The sequence below is a fragment of the Eschrichtius robustus genome, chromosome 15 (genome assembly GCF_028021215.1).
Source record: "Eschrichtius robustus isolate mEscRob2 chromosome 15, mEscRob2.pri, whole genome shotgun sequence".
Lineage (NCBI taxonomy): Eukaryota > Metazoa > Chordata > Mammalia > Artiodactyla > Eschrichtiidae > Eschrichtius > Eschrichtius robustus.
In genome coordinates this window covers 90,709,646-90,719,870 of record NC_090838.1, presented here as the reverse complement: position 1 = coordinate 90,719,870, position 10,225 = coordinate 90,709,646, and positions in this window count along the sequence as shown.

Below are 10,225 nucleotides of genomic sequence, written 5' to 3'. Positions count from 1 at the left end.
ATACCAAGAACCATTTCAAGCCAATAAACCTGAAAATTTAGATGAAAGGAATAAATTCCAAGAAAAATATGATTTATCAAAACCGACTAAAGAAAAAAATAGAAAATCTGAATAGTTCCATGCAATATTAATCCACATAATAAACTATTTCTACAAAGAAAACACTTTGCCTAAATGATATTCTGGGTGAGTTCTCCAATTTTTCAAGCAATAAATAAGACTACTCTCTTGGTTATAAGACTGCTATCCAAAAATGAGTTGTATTTCTGTACATGTAAAATCTTTATTAGCAACAAAAATTATAAGGACCTAGGAATAAATCTGGCAAAAATACAAGCAATACCTTTGTAGAAAAATATCATACAACTTTAATGGAAAACCTCAAAGAAAACTGAAGTAAATTGATAGAGAAACAGTAATCACAAAGATTTCAATCCTCTCCAAACTGATTAATACAGTTAATGATTTAATCCTACAGGAGTTTTTATGGAAATTTATAGGCTGGTTTTAAATAAATGGAAGAGATAGGACCAAAAATAGCTTTTTTTAAATATTGGGAAAGGAAATCAGATCAGGGCACTTGCATAAAGCAAATATCAAAACTTATTATAAAGCTATAGCAATTAAAGAATTGGTGTGAGGATATACAAACAGACCAGGAACAGAATAAAGGGCCCAGAAAGAGGCCCACACTGAGATGACAAGGCAGAGGCAAGGCACGCTTATTAAATGTGTACGTGCCCCCCAAATTACCCCACCTCCCTTGTGGTATGCTTGGGGCCAACTAGTTCTGGACAAGTGGCTGTGAGCAGAATTGACCTGTTAAGGGTGCAGGTTTTTTAGCTTAACTCCTTTATATGTTGCTTTTATTCCATTAAAAACTTCAAATATTTCGTAATTTAAAAATGAAAACATAATCATTGCTTCTCTCTTGTCTTCTTGTTTTTAAAGAAAAAAGAAAACTATGTTGTAGTGAAATGTCATCAGATAAAACAGAATTTATTGGGTTAGGGTTAGCAATATAAACAAGTGGAATTTTTCTCCCTAGTGGAGAAGTTGGCTTCCTTTCCTTCATTCTTGATCATCACTGCAAACTCTTTCTACCGCAACAGAAGTTGGGTTGGGCGTTTTTCCCCCATTATTACTATAAAAAATGGCATCTTCACTACTACTGTGCAAGAACTGTACATATGTGACTTTCAGAGGAAATACCTGGTTCATGAGGTGGCAATAAGAAAGGACGCTGTGGTGGAGGGAGAGGATAAAGGTCAAAGGTTAAACTCTTGGGAAACAGCTGTGAAGCGGAAAATTCGATAAGTTTTGACATATGTGTAAGCCTGTGAGATCATCACCACAATCAAAAGAATGAATATACCCATCACCCCTAAAATTTTCTCATACCATTTTGTAACTCATCCCTTCTCCCCCTCCCGGACCACCACTGATCTGCCTTTCTGTTAGTATTGATTAGTTTGCATTTTCTAGAATTTTATATGAATGGAATCATACAATGTATGCTCTTTTTGTCTGTCTTTTTTCACTCTGCATAATTATTTTAAGATTCATCTATATTGTAGTATGTATGGATACTTGGTTCCTTTTTAGTGCTGAGTGGTATTTCATTGTACGGATGTACCACTGTTTGTTCACACGTTGACTTGTTGCTGGACATTTGGAGAGTTTCCATTGTAGGACTATTACAAGTAAAACTGCTCTGGACATTTGTATACAATCTTCGTGGGCTTCCATTTCCCTTGGGTAAATACTTTGGAGTAAAATGTCTGCATCAGATGGTAGGTATATTTTGAACTTTGGGGGAAACTACTAAATCGTTTCCCAAAGTGTTGGTACCATTTCACATGCCCACCAGCACTGTTTGAGAGTTCCTTGTCCTCCACATTCTCACCAACACTTGGTATGGTTAATCTTTTTCATTTTGGCCATTATAACAGATTTTTCCCTGAGGACTAATGATGTTAAGCATCTTGTCATGTGCTTATTTTCCGTTCATACATCTTCTTGGATGAAGCATCTGTTTAAATCGTTTGCCCATTTTTAAATTGGATTGTTTGTTTTCTTACTGTATCCTGAGGGTTCTTTGTATATTCTAGTCCTTTATCAGGTATAAGCTTGGTAAATGTTTCCTGTGGCTTGTCTTTTCATTCTCTTGAGTGTCTTCAGAAGAGCAGATTTTTAAAATTTTGATGAAGCCCAATTTATCAACTTTTTTTTTAATGGATTGTGCTTTAGTCACATATATATTTGCCTAACCCAAGATCACCAACGTTTTCTCTTACATTTTCTTCTAACAATTTTATCATTTTAGCTTTTACATTTAGTTCTATTATCCATTTTGAGACACTTTTTGTGGATGGTGTGAAATATGGATCAAAAGTTTTTTGGGGGGGGTGTGCTTTTATTTTGCGTATGGATGTGCAGTTGTTTCAGCACAATTTGTTGAAAAAACTATCCTGTCTCCATTGCCTTTTTAAACTTTGTCAGATATCAGTTGTCCATATGTGTGTACCTCTGTTTTTGACTCTCTATTCTATTCCATTGATCTATTTGTATCTGTGTGCGAGTGTGTGTGCATCAGAGAACTGTCTGCTACCACTTCGCGAAATAAAATATTTACCCTAGGAAATATGCTTCTATATAGCTCCACTGCTGGGCTTGTAGATTGATTTCTTTGGAAATCAATCAAGTGTAAAAATTTTGTCACCTTAATCATTTTCAGTATAAATGTAGCGTCTCCTCACACACAGACACAGTGATCCACATTTATGGGGCCAACTCATGTATTCTTATCTCTGATGTAGTTATGCATACTGTCATTTCCTAAATTCAATATCCAGCAACACAGAACTTTCTTTTTTTTACTTTTTCAAAAATTATTTTTTTGAAATATTGGAAAATATTTTTTTGAAATCAGCTAAAGGATAGTTGATTTACAATGTTGTGTTGGTTTCAAGTGTACAGCAAAGTTACTCAGTTATATATATATATAATATATGTATATTATTTTTCATATTCTTTTCTATTATAGGTTATTACAAAATATTGACAACAGTTTTCTGTGCCATACGGTAGATCCTTGTTAGTCATCAGAACTTTCTAAAATTTTGGTAGTGATCACTTAATACCTTTTTCTAGGTAACCGGGTGGCAAAACTGGAGTTGATCAACTGCCCTACATAGAGCATGCATTACCTTGCGCAAGGCTTTATGCATGTTGTTTGTTCATTTTGTTTTGTTGCACAAGGGTTTTACAGGGTGTGCTCACTTCATCAATAAGATAAGTTAGACTGGTGCTGTTTTCTTTTCTGTCTCGTAAAATGATGGCTCTTTTTTCTTTTTCACTTGACCTTCCCCTCACTACCCGCCACCACCACCTTTAACCACCACCCACGCTGGGCAGTTTGAACCACAGGACCCTACATCCAGACACAGTTTCTACCTCAAGTTACTTGAATCGCAAATAAGTCCATCACACCAAATATTATTTCCCCATCAACCTCTTAGTAAACAAAAGGTGGAAACCAATTAAAACTCAGTCTCTTATTTCAAAACTGCTCTCATTCCAAAATGCGCTCATTCTAGGCAATGTCTCTATGGAGCTTTGCTTTAAGTATAAAGTTATCTCCCTTTCTGGGCTCAGTTTCCTTTTCTAAGTGTATCTTAGCAAAATTTCACTTGATCGTAAATAAATACTAGCCTATGGACAAGATACTCTTTGCCGGCAAAATATCATAGTCCTGAGACTGGGGATGATTGAGTGGAAAACCATCTTGCCTTGGACCCCGACTCTCTCCACCCTACTCTTGCAGGCCTTCACTTGGACTTTAGCTTCCCATTCTTCCCTCTCAACCACCCTGATATGCAGATAAGCCCCACATCTAATGAACAAGAGCTCCACTTCCAGAGGAACTAGAAACATGCAAACATGTTTCCTCATGCTCTGTTATCTGACTTCGTATGTGGTGTGCAAAGTAGAATTTTCAGTGTTATTTTTAGCACAGGCCAAATTGTTATTTATCTCATTAATGAAGAAATGAAAAAGGAAGACCAAAAAAAAAAAAACACTTGGTTTAAGGAACCCTGAGAAACATGGGTTTATATAACCAGTTGGGAAATGAATATCAAGATTTTCAAGACCTTCTACTTCTGGGGAAGATATACTAGATAAAAGGTACACTAGATCTTGCTGTAATCACTGTTTAAATATGAATAAATTTAAGAAGCTGTATTTTTCAAAGGATCAGAGAGCTGTGAAAGCAATAAGGAGTAGGGAAAAAAATCTTCGGAGAAGAGAGAACACTTACAATATGAACTTATAACTGCCAGCCATTTTTTCTCTGACATCTACCAATTCTGACCGCAAGCTGAGAACTGAGCTTGGCTCAGACAGAGAATGCTGCTGGGGAAAGAGAAACCAGCAAAGTTTTTCATCGTTACTTGGGACAACTCTGCCAGATTAGAAATTCGAGGGCTCTCAAACACATGACAGTTTGCAAAATAAAACATCTGCTGAGGCCTGGGTAGGGTGGGTAGCTGGGAAAGAAGGCTGAAAGCTTTTCAAATGCAGAGAGAAATCTCCTGAAGTCTTGAAGTAATTACAAATCAAAACCTCCCAGACAGACAGGGTCTGTCTCATGCTCATAACCCATTTTCCCCTCAAGACATTTGTCAGATCTTTCATCTCTGGGGACTGAACACTGGCAAGCAGGGCTGTGAGTCTCTGGGGAACGTATGTGGATGTCTCACAGTTTTTCAGGACTAGGGAAACAGAGACTCATAAGGCTCTCTACAAAAAGCCCAGAAAAGCCTCAACCGTGACACAGGGTTAGACCAGGGTCCAACCTGTCTCTAAAGCTGCGAATCTGACTGGATTGCGCTTACACATTTCATCTGCCTAACAGAAAAAAAGAGGGAACACTCTTGATAAATAATAACATTATCTGAGCCTCTTATGCACAATTGTCTGGCAAAAATAAAAAGTTACGAAAGAGGCAAGAGGACCAGGAGTCAAGAAAAGAAGCCAGACAGTAGAATCAACTCACGGATGGTCAAGAAATTATGGTTAGCAGATGAGGACTATAAAATAACTATGATTAATATCAAAAGATGGAGAAAAATATGGGCTAAGTACGTAAAAGGATAAAGCATATCAACAAAGAAGGGGAATCTATAAAGGGCAATCCAAAAGACAGTGTAAAACTAAAAACTATAATAGTTGAAATAAAAAATCTAATTGATGAGTTAACAACTGATTAAACACAGCAGAGCAAAGGGTTAGTGAAATGGCAGACAATTTTAACAGGAAATATCTAAACTAATGCAAGATTTTTAAAAAAGAGCATATGAAACCTGTGAGACATACTCAAAAATCTACATATTATCAATCAACAGAGAAGTAGTAAATGAAATTTTTTAATGACATCATGCATAATCTCACTAAAAATAGGAATCACCTAAAAACAAATCTAATAAATATGTAAGTTCTCTACAGCGAAGAAAATCACAAAAATTGCCAAGAGAAATTAAAGAATGTATTCTTCATCTTCAAAACTTGATAGACTCAGGATAGGCATACCTCAGAGATATCGCTGGTTTGGTTCCAGACCATTGCAGTAAAACAAATATTACAATAAAGCAAGTCACACGAATTTTTTTGTTTCCCAGTGCATATTAAAGTTATGTTTACACTATACTTTAGTCTATTAAGTGTGATTATGCAATAGCACTATGTCTAAAAATCAATATACATACCTTAACTTTATTGCTAAAAAATGCTAACCGTCATCTGAGCCTTCAATGAGCAGTAATCTTTTTGCTGGTGGAGGGTCTGGCCTGGAGGTTGGTAGCTGCTGACTGCTCAGGGGGGTTGTTGCTGAAGGTTGAGGTGGCCATGGCAATCTCTTAAAATAAGACGACACTGAAGCTTGACTTCCTTTCACAAATGATTTCTCCGTAGCCTGCAATGCTGTGTGATAGCATTTTACCCACTGTAGAACTTCTTTTAAAATTAAAGTTAATCCTCTCAAACCCTGCCTACTTATTAACTAAGTTTATTCTCATCCCTTTTTGTCATGTCAGCAATCTTCACCACATCTTCACCAGGAGTAAATTCCATCTCAAGAAGCCACCTCCTTTGCTCACCCGTAAAAAGCAACTCCTCATCCAATTCAAGTTTTATCATGAGGTGGCAGCAATTCAGTCACATCTTCAGGCTCTACTACTAATTCTAGCTCTCTTGCTATTCCCACCACATCTGCAGTTACTTCCAACATGAAGTCTTGAACCCCTCAAAGTCATCCATGAGGGTTGGAATCAACTTCTTCCAAACTCCTGTGAATGTTGATATTTTGACCTCTTCCCATGAATCATGAATGTTTTGAGTGGCATCTAGAATGGTGAATCCTTTCCAGAAAGTTTTCATTTGACTTTGCCCACATCCGTCAGGGAAATCACTATCTGTGGCAGCTATAGCCTTATGAAATGTGTTTCTTCAATAGTAAGATTTAAAGTCAAAATTACTCCTTGATCCATGGGCTAGAGAGTGGATTTTGCATTAACAGGCATGAAAATAACATTAATCTCTTTGTACATCTCCATCAGAGCTCTTAGGTGACCAGGTACATTATCAGTGAGCAGTAATATTTTGAAAGAAATCTTTTTTCCTTAGCCGTAGGCCTCAAATATTCAGTAAGCCTTGTTGTAAACAGATGCGCTGTCATCCAGGTTTAGTTGTTTCATATACAGAGCACAGGCAGAGTCAATTTAACATAATTCTTAAGGGTCCTAGGATTTTCAGAATGGCAAATGACCACTGGCTTCAATTTAAATTTACCAGCTATATTAGCCCCTAACAAGAGAGACAGCCTGTCCTCTGAAGCTTTGAAGTCAGCTTTCTCTCTAGCTAAGAAAGTTCTAGATGGCATCTTCTTCCAAAATAAAGCTGTTTCATCTACACTGAAAATCTGTTGTTTAATGCAGCCACTTCCATTAATTATCTTAGCTAGATCTTCTCGATAACTTGCTGCAGCTTCTACATCAGCACTTGCTGCTTCACTTTGCACTTTGATGTTGTGACTACAGCTTCTTTCCTTAAATCTCATGAATTCATACCTGCTAGCTTCAGACTTTTCTTCTGCAGCTTTCTCATCTCTCTCAGCCTTCATAGAATCAAAGAGAGGTAGGACTTTGCTCTGGATTAGGCTTTGGCATAAGGCAACGTTGTAGCTGGCTTCTATCCAGACCACTAAAACTTTCTCCATATCAGCAATAAGGTTGTGTCACTTTCTTATCATTTGTGTGTTCACTGAAGTAGCACTTTAAATTTCCTTCAAGAACTTTTCCTTTGCATTCACAGCTTGACTGTTTGGTGCAAGAAGCCTAGATTTCAGACATGCCTTCCTTGTTAAGCTTAATCATTTTTAGCTTATGATTTAAAGTGAGAAATGTGCAAGTCTTCCTTTCACTTGAACACTTAGAGGCCAACACAGGGTTATTAATTGGCCTAATTTCAATATTGCTGTGTCTCAGGGAACAGGGAGGCCTAAGTAGAGGGAGAGAGATGGGGGAATAGCCAGTTGGTGGAGCAATCAGAACACACACAACATTTATCAATTAAGCTCACTGGCTTAATTGGTCACGGTTACTGGCACCCGAAAACAAGTACAATAGTAACATCAAAGATCGCTGATCACAAATCACCAGGACAAATATAATAATAAGGAAAAATTTCGAAATGTCATAATTACCAAAATGTGACCCAGAGATGCAAAGTGAGCAAACGCTGTTAGAAAAATGGTGCCAATAGCCTAGCTCATTGAGGACTTGCCACAAACCATCAATTTGTAAAAAAAAAAAAAAAAAAAAAAAAAAAAAAAACACAGAATCTGGGGCTTCCCTGGTGGTGCAGTGGTTGAGAATCTGCCTGCCAATGCAGGGGACACGGGTTCGAGCCCTGGTCTGGGAGGATCCCACGTGCCGCGGAGCAACTAAGCCCGTGAGCCACAACTACTGAGCCTGCGCGTCTGGAGCCTGTGCTCCGCAACGGGAGAGGCCGCAACGGTGAGAGGCCCGCACACCGCGATGAGGAGTGGCCCCTGCTCGCCGCAACTAGAGAAAGCCCTCGCACAGAAACGAAGACCCAACACAGCCGAAAATAAATAAATAAATTTAAAAAAAACCAAAAAACAAAAAACAAAAAACACAGAATCTGTGAAGCATGATAAAGCAAAGTACAATAAAATGAGGTATGCCAGTATTGTAAATACGTCAGTTCTTCCCAAATGTATTTATAAATTCAATGCAATCCCAGTCAAACTGTCTGTAGGGTTTTTGTAAGAATTGACAGGTTATTCTAAAATTCATATGAAAATATGAAGTATAAAGGGTCGCCATGACAATCTTAAAGAAGAATAAATCTGGAGGACTTACCCTACCAGGTATCATCTTATTTTAATGCCAGAGTAGTTAGGACAGTATCGTATCAGTGCAAGGATAGATAAGCTGACCAATGCAACAGAATGAATAGTCTAGAAAGAGACTCCTTCACACACAGTTACTAAATTATGCCAAACATGACACTGAAGTCAAGTGGGAAAAGGGTGTTCTTTTCTACAAATGAATCATTTCAACAAATCAAATGGAAAAATTAAAATCAGACCTCAAACCACCACCTAACACCGTAGCAAAAATCATTTATAGACGGGCTGCTGATCTAAATGTGAAAGGTAAAACAAGAAAGCCTTTTAAGGAAAACATAGAAGAAAATCTTCATGACTTGGGAGTAGACAAAGATTCATTAAACAAGACAGAAAATACTTGAACTAAAGAAGAAACAATATTGATAAACAATATTCATAAATCAAGATCAGTTCATCCATTCCATTAGGAGAGTGAAAAGCCAATCCACAGAGCTAAAGAACGGATTTGCAATCGACATATCTGACAAAGCATTCTTATCTGGAACATATCAAAAACTCCTGCAAGTCAATAAGAAAAATACAAATGACAATAGAAATACAAACAAAAGATCGAACAGATACTCAACCAAAGAGAATATTTAGATGGCCATAAATATGTTTTTTAAATGTTCGACTTCATTAGCCATCAGGGAAATGCAATTTAAGCCAGAATGAGATACAAGGACACACCTACCGGAATAGTGAAAAAGAGACAAAATACCAGAATAGTGGAAAAGAGAGAAAATACCAAATATTGTAAAGATCTCAAGCAATGGAGCTCTCCAACATTCCCGCTGGGAGTACAAAGGAGTAAAATCACTTTGAGAAACAGTGAGGCAGTATCTACTACTAGCTGCCACCCAGACACATATGCACATCCTCCGACCCAGGAATTTCACTCCTGGGCTTATGACCAATGGAAGAGTGTGGAAATGTTCATTACAAGACAAGATATGCATAGCAGCTCTATGCATAGTAGCCCAAAACTAGAAGTTACCTGTGCCCATCAGCAGTACACTGGACAAATAAATCTCAGCATATTCCCAAAACCTGATTTTGTAAAAACTCATTGAGTTGTCTGTAATGAGTTCACTTTTCTGTAACTGTCACTTTTCTGTAACATCGATAGACTGTGTTTAATTTAATTGGGCTTCATTTAAATGGGCTGTTCAGCTCAGGTTTTTACATGGCCTTTCTCATTTGAGCCTCACGTTACAGCTACTGAATCTTAGTTTTTGCCAACAAGGAAACTGCGATTTAGAGTCTCAAGGAGGCTTTGGCCAAGGCCACAGAGCTAAGTAGTAAGGGCAAAACAAAATATTTATATATGTACACATATATATATAATTTATATAATGATATATATAACATATATATTATTTATATAATTATATGTAATTAACATTATATTAATTTAACATATTCATATTTGGCTAAAGTACATATTCATATTTCCATTTCTACAAAGCACTAGCCTATGTTGCAGATTTTTTTAGATAACTGGTAACTATAGCTTTAGGTGCTTGAGGAAAGGCCTTCAATGAATCACCAGCAGTGCTCAGATCTTTTGAACTGTTCTGATACTTGCCTCAGACACTGAACCAGAGCAGCCTGGGATGGAAGAGTCCATACCTACTGGTGTCAAGATTCACTCAGGGGTTACCCTTGACCACTCAGACCTTCCAGCTATTTTATAAAAAAGGAACTAGTAGGATTCTACACAAGGTGATGTCACTCCGTCCAGGTATGCAT